The 10384-nt window shown below is 46.8% G+C and overlaps 1 protein-coding gene and 1 long non-coding RNA gene across 4 annotated transcripts in view; one reads left to right on the top strand and one right to left on the bottom strand.

Moving 5' to 3' along the window:
• The window catches only part of LOC108288641, a 67146-nt gene extending 58228 nt beyond the window's left edge, over positions 1–8918 (top strand). The window contains exon 6 of the long non-coding RNA XR_005196761.1: positions 8865–8918. This is a non-coding gene — a long non-coding RNA (uncharacterized LOC108288641). The remainder of the gene's footprint in view (positions 1–8864) is intronic.
• The window catches only part of CKMT2 (creatine kinase, mitochondrial 2), a 42461-nt gene that overhangs the window by 27060 nt on the left and 5017 nt on the right, over positions 1–10384 (bottom strand). The gene's annotated exons all lie outside the window — the stretch shown is intronic.

The following is a 10384-nucleotide window of genomic DNA, read 5'->3' as shown; positions in this document are numbered from 1 at the left end:
GGGGAAATAGGGGAGGGACGGTGGGGGGTGGGGAGCTGGGGAGAGATAGCAAGGGGAGAAATGCCAGATGTAGGTGATGGGGAGGAAGGCAGCAAATCACACTGCCACGTGTATTCCTATGCAACAATTTTGCATGTTCTTCACATGTACCCCAAAACCTAAAATGCAATAAAATAAATGGGAAAAAAAATAAATAAAAATAAAAATTAAAAATAATAATAATAAAAATAAAAATAAAGTCTTTTAAAAACCATGCAGTCAGAACATTGCTTTGGCTTTCACATTTCCCTGTTACCTGCCAGGCTTCAAATGTTACATAAGCATTCTCTGCAGCTGTAACCCCTACTCACAAGAGGCTTGACATGTTACTTGCACACATGGCAACATGTGGTGTAAATAAGTAAAGCTGGGAAGATGCATGTTTGTAAGGGGTTATCTGTGTCTACCAAAGCAGATAGTATTTAATTTCCAAACATGGTTTTAAGTCAGTATATCTTGTGCAACCATTAGGACAGAAGTTTGGACAAAAAGAAATCCGACGCTCACTTGCAAAGCTTTTTTAATGTTTTCAATTCCCTCCATGTTCTGGGCATTATCATAACACACAACTGTTCTGTTCAGAGATCACTAGGGAGAGGAGATGAGGAACCAGAGCAGCCAGGATGTTTCTCCCTGGGATAAAGGCTCAAGCATTCAGACAGCCTCACTGTGGGCTCCACTTCTGTAGCCAGAGGGGATTGCAAACAGCAGGAGCATCTCACATACAGCTTGTAGGAAGCACACATCTTTTCCACAAATGTTTTGTTTTGTAGTTGGTCCTTGCTGGCTGATCCAACTTACCCGTCAGCATATGATGAGCAGTTGAGTGACAGGACCACACTTCCAATCCTGGCAGGTAGGGTCCACAAGGACCTCTCCCAGGGAACCCTGGCTGCTGGATACCATAAGGCTGAGGGAATCTGGCTTCTCAACTTCGCTGCTGCCCATGTTCCTTCCCACTATTCCCTCCGTTCTAATTGGCCCTGTTTTCCGGCCTCACATCTACCACTGTGCCATCTTAGATCAGTTAAACAGCCTAGGATTGGCTTCTAGCCCAAGCAGGAAGCACAGAATTCATCCATCACCTACTAAGTGCCAGGCACTGCGCTAGGCGATGATATGAAAGTGAGCAAAAGAAACAGTTCTGTCCTGTGGGGGCTTCTAATTCATTTGTGGCAGACAGTCAAGAAACAAAATCATCATAGGTGGGATGAGTGCAAAAAAGGGAATAAGCAGGATATTATTCAGGGAAAGTAGAAGTGATATTTACTTTTAAATAGGCTAGTCAGGAGCAAAGAGAATAGAACAGCAAAGCCTTAAAGCTGGACAGTTCTGGACTTGCCCCAGGACAGAAAGGAAGTCAGTGGGGCTGAAGCACAGGGAGCAAATCACAGTGGACTGCTGGAAGGGTGGAGGGGTGGGGTTGAGGGGAGCCAGCTGCTCAGGGCCCTGAGAACACCCTAAGGAGTCTGGATTTTATTCCAGTGCAGAGGAAATTAACAGATGTGCTTGCAAGCGGAGAGGAGCTGAACTCATTTCATCAGTTACAGGGGCAGCTCTGGCTGCCAGGGGAGAATGGCTTAGAGGGACATATGCAGAATGGAAGCAGAGAGCAGTCAAAGGCCCTGGAGGTTGTCCGGTGAGAGATGAGGTGCTGAGACCCAGGTGAGTCGGCGAGGATGAGGAAGAATGTATTTGTACTCTGTTGTGGAGCAGAACTGACAGGTCTTTCTAATGGTTTGGAAATGTAAAAGAAAATCAGGGATGCCTGAGATTTCTGGCCTACCATTGGTAGGGTGGTGAGGCCCTTAGGTTTTGGGGCCCACTGGTACGAGAGCAGTTGGAGAGTAGAGCGTTGCTGGCAGAGGTGGCCCTGGGCCTCTCCCACTGCAGCCGCTCGGACTCCTCACAGCTCTGGCCGTGCTGTGCCCTCTGCCTGCTTACCTGCTACCCCATCTCAGCTTTCCCATCCCGCTGGCTGCTAGGGCTCTTTCAAAGGTTTCATAACATCTACAGTGAAGGCCTGGCTATCAGGCCCTATTTCTGCCCAGCACCACTACAGGGACTGCCATGCCCAGTGGTGACATTGTGCCCTATGAACTTCCCCACATTCTCTTCAACTCGCAGATGACCTCAGCTGTAGCTGCTCTCTCAGGCTTTCAGTGTACATCTCCACCCAAATGAGTAATATTTGCATTACGAGGAGGAAAGGAGAGAGGAATGGGGAACCACTGGGTACCTGCTGTACCAGGCACATTATATGCTGTTGTCCTGTTTTCCAGATGAAGTCAGATACTCCTCTATGAAGTTAAATGACTTGTCAGGGTTAACACTGCTAGTGAGTGACGGAGATGGAATTTGAATGCACATCTGTCTGACTCCACCTCCCATGTTCTTTCTGCATGGCCAGCAAGGTCCACTGTCCCTTCTTGCTCTCTGGGAGGTGGCTACCCTCTCTTTCCACCCCCTTTCTGGATCTTGACAAGTAGTTCTGCCCTGCCCCAGCTGTCAAAGCCTGCAAGAGCTGCCAAAAAAAAAAAAAAAAAAACCTCAACACAGGTGCACTTTGGACCTCCATGTGTTGATGTCACAGATGCTGTTCTGGGCATTTGACTCCTTGATCTAAAGCCAGGATTCCTTCCTGGAGGCTATAAGGTGGACAGAGGTGGGAAGCAGGCAGGAATATAATAGACTGTCCAAAAGTGTTATTTGAGAGGCAAGAGGCAGGGTGAGGAGGGCAGTCGGTGGGTTTCCATGAAAAGCGATGCACAGCCGAGCATGGTGTCTCATGCCTGTTATTCCAACATATTGGGAGGCCAAGGCAGGCAGATCACTTGAGGTCAGGAGTTCAAGACCAGCCTGGCCAACATGGCGAAACCCCATCTCTACTAAAAATAACAAAAATTAGCTGGGCATGGTTGTGGGTGCCTGTAATCCCAGCTACTTGGGAGGCTGAAGCAGGAGAATTAGAACCTGGGAGGTGGAGGCTGCAGTGAGTTGAGATTATGCCTCTGGACTACAGCCTGGGCAACAGAGTAAGACTGTCTCAAAAAAAGAAAAAAAAATGGGGATGCATGCTCACACAAAGGAATCCTAACAAAGGAAAAATGGCATGATCGGTTTCCCCTCCTGTGTAGCACTGTGATGAAAGAACACCTTTCAGGTATGTGCTTTGATGGAGCCAGCGGTGGAGGAAGAGGGGCAGTGAGAGGTTCGAGGACAAGCCACTGATACCCTCATGTATCATCACAGTGGCACCCTTTGGGAGCCTCCTCTAGTGCGCTAGTCCACTCTGGGAAGAAGAATTGTCTTATCCACAATTCTGTCTTCAACATTGAAATTCCTTTGGGCAGAGCCTAAAAGAGAGCTGCCTCATTTCATGTAACTATAGTGTATGTAGTGAAGAGGCTCCAATGTGTTTTCAAGGCAGTCCGAGAACTCTTTCTGGAAATCCTAGGCTGATGACATCTGCATCTGATTCTAATTTGTCTTACAACCAGGCTGAGACCTTCAGACTGTGGAGCTGCTCAGGTCAGGGCAGGCAGATGGAAAGGCCCACATGGATGGTGGTTCCTCCTCGCAGGAGGCCCACACCAGGAAGGGGCAGGTGATGTTAATGATGTGAGGCAGGCAATTATGTCTTGTGATTTCCATGAATTACACTAAGGAAGTTTATCTCACTTGGTTTGTGACTTCTGTTAGTGCAAAGTGGCTTGCTGGCCTATACTGTGGTGGACTTGCAGAAAACTTCCCAGCCACTGGCAGAAGGTTCAGACATCTCCCCTGGTTCCTCCCCAGCCCATTCAGTGTGAAACAGGACAAAGGGAAACACTTCATTCAATCTATTTTTGGGGAACGAGGCAAATGTCAACTACATAAGATTGTATTAGAGACCAGGCGTGGTGGCTCACACCTGTAATCCCAGCACTTTGGGAGGCCCAGGTGGACAGATCACCTGAGGTCAGGAGTTCGAGACCAGCCTGGCCAACATGGCAAAACTCTGTCTCCACTAAAAATACAAAAAAATGTTAGCCAGGCATGGTGGCACGTGCCTGTAATCTCAGCCACTCAGGAGGCTGGGGAATGAGAATCGCTTGAACCTGAGAGGCGGAGGTTGCAGTGAGCTGAGATCACACGACTGCCCTCTTGCAGCCTGGGTGATAGAAACTGCCTCAAAAAAGGAAAAAAAAAAAGATCCTGTTAGGAATTTGATGAAAGCTCACACAGTTCATGCACACATCATTCGGGACCTGTCACGGGGCCCCAGAACATCAGGACACAGTAGCCCGCCTCACATTCAGCTGCAGGGCGCTAGAACCCTGCATGATCTCAACTTGAAAAACGCATGTGTATATATACATTTGTATATTCTAATATTAAATACTGTATATGACTTTTTAAAATATTGGTTTGCTGTTTCTGTTTTGTGCTAATGCAATAAATCTTATTAACTTGTTTTAGAAAAAGTTGTTATTGTTTCTTGCTTCTTATTGCCCCCTATAGTTTGGACTTTGTTGTCCATCTTTCCCTGCCTAATTGGACCACAGCCTGGTCCCTCAATCTCCACAAAATCTGTTCCCTTCTAGCTCAAGATGACAGCATTCTCAGTGCCCATGCACTCTCAGGCTGCTTATTCATTTGCCCTTGTGCTGCGTGCCTTTTTGGTATCTGCCGGCAAACTCAATGTCACATATCTCTATCTTGTTAACTCCTACTGTTTGCATTGTCTTCCCAGTGAGAGGGAGCAGGGACCCCCATTATGGCCCTCCTGGGCCCCTCCCCTTACCTGTACCCGCCAACTGTAGAAATCAAGGATTTCTATGTCCCTTTAAGTTCCCTTAAAAGAACTTCCCTCTCAGTCCCTTTCAGGGAAGTTCCAGGCACCTAGCTAGTCCTGCAACCAGCAATTAGGGAAGTTAACGAGTAACCTGCTAAACAAGAAGATAACTTAAACAAAAGCCACCCAAGGAACTCAGAGTCACAAAATGTTTGATTCCCCATAGAAACTAAAGATAGCATATTGATATATGCCCTTGCATTGATTTTCAGAAACCAATTCCCACACCAGATAGAAAATGCTGACCACAGTCATAGACCTCAGACTGAAACCAAAAAACAGATACGGCAATTCACTAGCTCTTAACTCATTTTGGAAAACCCACCCCCAACTCCTGCCTTAAAAACCCTTGCTTAGCCGGGCGTGGTGGCTCAAGCCTGTAATCCCAGCACTTTGGGAGGCCGAGGCGGGTGGATCACGAGGTCAAGAGATCGAGACCATCCTGGTCAACATGGTGAAACCCCGTCTCTACCAAAAATACAAAAAAACTATCTGGGCATGGTGGCGCATGCCTGTAATCCCAGCTACTCAGGAGGCTGAGGCAGGAGAATTGCCTGAACCCAGGAGGCGGAGGTTGCGGTGAGCCGAGATCGCGCCATTGCACTCCAGCCTGGGTAACGAGCGAAACTCCATCTCAAAAAAAAAAAAAAAAAAACCCTTGCTTATAAGCTACCAGGGAGCTCAGGTGTTAAATGCTAGGTACCCATTCTTCTAGCTTGGCATCCTGCAATTAAATGCCTGACTTTTTCTCACTGCAAATCCCAGCATCAGTGTTTGGCTTTTTTGGCATGCTGGGCGAGCAGAACCAAGCCCATCTTTGTGTGCTCACATCCAACCGTGATGCTCCTGTGTATGTCCAGTTGGTGGAGGCCCTTTGTGCTGAACACCAAATCAATCTAATTAAGGTTGATGACAACAAGAAACTAGGGGATGGGTAGGCAGCCTCTGTAAAATTGACAGAGGGAAACCATGCAAAGTGACTTGTTGCAGTTGTGTAGTAGGTAGGGACTATGGCAAGGAGTCTCAGGCCAAGGATGTCATTGAAGAGTCCTTCAAATGCAAGAAATGAACAAATAAATCTTTGGCTCACAAAATAAAACCCACAAACTTTCGAACAAAGTATACTTATATGATGTGACATTTCTTTCAGACATGGACATTAAAATCCTATCAAAAGCCACCAAGTGAGACTGACAAGTCTGATTTTGAGCTGCTCTGTTTCCTGGTATCTGCAAATTAGGGTGGCCCAGTGCAGGCTCCTGACCTTTTGACCATGACAGGCTGTATGAACCCTGGAAGCTCATGGTGCCCATCCTCAGAGATTTCCTTGTGTGACCCAGCAAACACTACCCCACAGATAACAGACGCCAGACCTTAGCAGAGTACAGGGCATAAATGTGCATGCCCTTCTGTTTCCTTTTTTTTTTTTTAGGGGTTCTGACTGAGCAGGCAGATAGGGAAGGAAGAATCAGATGAGGAGCAAGTGCTAGGTGTTGGGGAAACATAATTTAAATTTCCTACCACCCCAGAAATTTCTCTCTATAAGATATAGGAGAGAAAGGATTTCATTATTGAATAAACTTGAAGCTAGTGCTGCACATCTTTAGCATTCTGCTAAGGAAATTGCAAAGACAGAAAGGCATCCCACCCTTTATATAGGCAAGCAGACAGAACTCATTCATTACATACATGTTCCCAAACTAACTCAAGTAAGAGGACTTGGCAGCATCATTTACCAAGCATAATTCATCCTAAATTCACCTGGCAATTGGGGTGGCCATTTGTGTTCACTAATTGCCTTTATCAAAAGGAAAAATAAAACTCCTTAAGTCTCTATGACAGCAGGTAGTTTTACAACTTGGAGCCAGGTGCTTAAATGAAACTACTACCCACTGCCCTTCCACTGAGAGTGGGAGGTAGAGAGCTATCTTCCTTGATGTCTACATTTTCAAAGAGGTGACTTCCAAGCCCTTGAAGAAAAAGTCTTAGGTTGTAAAATTGACTGGACCCTTACTTAGCTTTTAAAAAGATGTATATACATTTCAAAGGGGAGCACAATAATTTACAAGTTTTCTAAAGGGAATGCTCTAAGAAAGAGGAGGAAACTCTTTCCCTTTTTGCATGGGGTTGTGGGGAACATTCTGGAATTCATGAGGAGCATGAATTTGGTTTCCTCCCCTCCTCCACGTGCTGGAGGGCAAAGTGTAAGAAGCTCAGCAAGGCTCTAGTCAGGGGTGGACAACCACTGGGAATTCCACGCATCAAAGGGATAAGGGACAATCACTGGGTCCACACTATGCTTCAGAGGGACAAGACCCAGTGGATGTAGAACTGGGCCAGTTTGCCCTGGTTCTCAAGCCCGCTGGCCCACACATGATAGGTTAACATTAAATGCCTGCTGAGTGAATGAATGTCAGGAACTTGAGAGACTAATTTAGAGGTCATTTACCTCAGCTGAAATTCAGGCATCCCTTTCCCTTAGCCCTTCTTAAATACCAGCAGTGCTAGGGATCTCACCACCTGCCAGCACAACCATGTTACTGTTGGATAACTGTAATTATTATGACATTTTTCATATCTTAACAAGGAGAGAAAAACAAAATCAGAGTACTGTCAAGGACTAGGTACTTTTTTCAAAACAATCCCAAGAAGCAGGTATGCCATGTCACAGAGGAGGGAACTCAAAAACAGAGATGTTAATAGCCCAAGGTCACACAGCTAAAGGCAATTCATATGTATCGAGTGTCTGTTCTGCACCAGACACTCGTTTAAATAAAGATTCTGCTTTCACTCACAAGGATTTACCATGCAAATATGACAGCATGTCTAGATGGGGTCGACCCCTTTGTCTCCCAAGGAACGGAGCTGCCGGAAAGTTCCAGCTGCCTCAGATCCTCCCTGGTCTCTCAGGGATGCTGAGTGCTTTCCCCCAGCAGGGTTTCCAACAGGAGGATGCCGAGGAGAGGCTGAACATGGGGCCAGATCCCCACAGCACACAGGTGTCATTCTGGGTGGCACTGAGGGGAAGCAGAACCAGGGTGTGGCCCTTGGGGTATTCGTTCACAGGAACGCCACTCATCACAGACTTCCAGGCAGTCAAGGGTCGTGTGAGTCAAGGGCAAGTGAGTGAATGACGCTGATGTGTATGCTTCAGGTAGGGAGAAGCCATGGTGGGCAGCTTTGGAAGGAGGGGAAGAAAAAGAAGGACAGGAGAGGGAGGAGTGGGGAGGGGGGAGAGGGGAGAAAGACAGGAGAGGGAGAAGAGGGGAGGGGGGAGAGGGGAAAGGGGGGAAGGGAGGAAAGGGGTAAAGGGGAGAAAGGGGAGGGGATGGAGATATGTATTTGTCTACTTATTCATCTGATGACTATTTAAGTGCCTACTATATGGCAACTTTCCCAGAGTCCTTAGTCTGAAAGAAAAACCCTATGTGCTGAGCACTGAATTCTATTAGTTTTATGGGTATTACCCCCATTTAATCCTCACAGTAGACCCAGGAAGTAGATGCCCTTATTTCCATTTTACAAGTAAGCGGATGCAGGGAAAGAAAGGCAAAATAACTTGCCCAGGACCACACAGTTTATGAGCGGCAGTGCTGGGATTCTGGGCAGCAGTCGGTCCACACTCTTAACCAGGGCCCTCTGCTGGCCAATTAGAAATAGTGTGTGATTTGTGCTCTACTTGGGGAGCCAGAGCCTGGTGAGGGGGTCCTGGGAGGGCATGGTCGGCTATGGGACAGACCATTCAGTGATGTTGTTTAGGTCTTAACCATAGCAAAGTATCACATGCCTCCAGCTGCCTTGAGACGAGGGCCACGTCACACACTGCAAAGGATTCGAGTGGATTCATTCCTCCCTCCCAGCAGCTGCTTTCCAGGCAACTTCCAGGTGAGGAAATGGCCATTGCCCTCAGCCCATAGCAGACTTAGCCTACCCTTGAATGCTGCTGAAAAAAGGAAAAGGGTAAATGTGTCCCCTGTTCTATTCCTAGGTCCAGATTCTTAAGGATGAGGACATCGCATCCTTTGCCTCTGGCGGTACTCCACAGAAGATAATTCCCCTGAAATATGGAGAGCTGAATTAAGCTAGAACCATTTCTGCCTGGAATTTGTGGTGGCAACCTACCCTACAGGGCCTCAAGGAAACCCATGATTTGGGACAATCCTGACAGATTCTAGAGTCTAGAACAGCACACCTGCAGCTACCAGGGATGGAGCTGAACATGGGTGAGACCAACCACCCAGCTCATGGCCTGTGTACAGAGATTACATTACAGCCTGAGAGCTAAGCCTGGAAGTTCTTTCATCCATCTGTTTGTCCATCCATCCATCCACCCAACCACCCACCCACCCACCCATCCATCCATCTGCTCATCCATCCATCCATCCATCTGCTCAACAAATGTTAGAGAATCAATCCCTGTGTCAGATACTGGGGCTGCCCTCAAGTAGCCTTTTTTTTTTTAAAGATGGGGTTTCTCCCTGATGGCCAGGCTGGTCTTGAACTCCTGACCTCAGGTGATCCACCCACCTCAGCCTCCCAAAGTGCTAGGATTACAGGCGTGAGCCACCGCGCCCGGTCTCAAGGAGCATTTACAGAGTTCAGGGTACAGCCTGGTGGGGGAGAAAGACTACTGTAAAAACCTACCACTATAAAAAGGTCAAGAGCAAAAATAGTAAAGAGGAGAGAAGACCCAAATTTGCCTGGTGGGTCACAGAGGGCTTTCTAGAGGAGGTGAAAAATCTGTGGGCCTATCACTTCACCTCTCCTGGTGGATAAAGGGAGGACTTTCCAGATACAGTGGACAGCACATGCAGAGGCAGGAGCATGAGTGGCAGCAGAGGGTGAAGGGCAGAGGCAGGGCAGGGACTGCAGAGACAGTCTGGAGCCGAAGCATTGGAGCCAAGCCAGAGGAACAAACTGTGAGACCTGGGACTTGAATTTGGAAGTGGTGAAAAGTGACAAGGTTCTTCATAAAAGAGTGATTTTATTCAACTTATGGAAGGTTGACTCCAGACCAATACTGTGGTCTGCGGGCTGTTACCAGTTCATGACGACGTAAGTAGAGGAATTGAGAGTGAGCATGTGGAACACTTAGAGCATGTTGATAGAGTCATTTTAGTTTTTAAATTTTGAGGTAGCATTTTGTATGCTTGTTTATTCTATTTTTCTAGTAGTTGTACTTTATTATATTTTACAAATATGTGGGTCTGCTATGAATTAGAAATTTTCAACATTTTGAGATTTTGAAAGAAATTAGAAAATTAGAGATTTTGCCACAGACAGTGTGAGAAGCCCAGCATTGCCACTCAGAAACTGCTGGTGCATTCAGATGGTGAAATATTCTGCAGCTATTAAAGGAGTTAAAACTGCCTCCACTGACCTGGATGTCCATCGTGGCACCTTTTAGGTTAAAAGGAAAAAGAAAATGTGCTTAGGACTGAATATGAGTGGTTGCAGTTTTGTAACAATGATGCATGCACAAATTTTCATGTATTTGTATGAACATGA

Source organism: Cebus imitator, unplaced genomic scaffold (assembly GCF_001604975.1).
Source record: "Cebus imitator isolate Cc_AM_T3 unplaced genomic scaffold, Cebus_imitator-1.0 Scaffold16, whole genome shotgun sequence".
In the NCBI taxonomy this organism is placed as follows: Eukaryota; Metazoa; Chordata; class Mammalia; order Primates; family Cebidae; genus Cebus; species Cebus imitator.
The sequence above is the reverse complement of the archived record's forward strand: the minus strand, read 5'-3'. Positions and strand labels throughout refer to the sequence as shown.